Here is a 356-nt window from a genome sequence, read left to right as displayed (position 1 = left end):
AAAGGGATTTTTGTTTTCTTTCTTCAAGTACATATGATATGTTTAATCCCAAATTCATGCTATGATCCAATTTTAAGTAGTTTTGGTATCACAACATTTATGCCTTTATTCACGGATAATTTTATCCTGGGGTTTTGTGTCTGAAGAAGCGGACATTGGGGGCCTTATAAAGCTCTCCAAGACTGGAGAAGATAGACTACCAATAGACCATTGAAGAACGTGTGTGATCCAGCATTTTGTAGACAGAAAGATCTACTTCTTCAAAAGTACTTAAACATTTAAATCAGTTTTTTCTACAATAAGAAACGAATTACAGCATTATAGCTAACCATTTAGTTACACACATAAATATTAAT

Source organism: Pyxicephalus adspersus, chromosome 9 (genome assembly GCF_032062135.1).
Source record: "Pyxicephalus adspersus chromosome 9, UCB_Pads_2.0, whole genome shotgun sequence".
Lineage (NCBI taxonomy): Eukaryota > Metazoa > Chordata > Amphibia > Anura > Pyxicephalidae > Pyxicephalus > Pyxicephalus adspersus.
Note: the sequence above shows the minus strand (reverse complement) of the source record.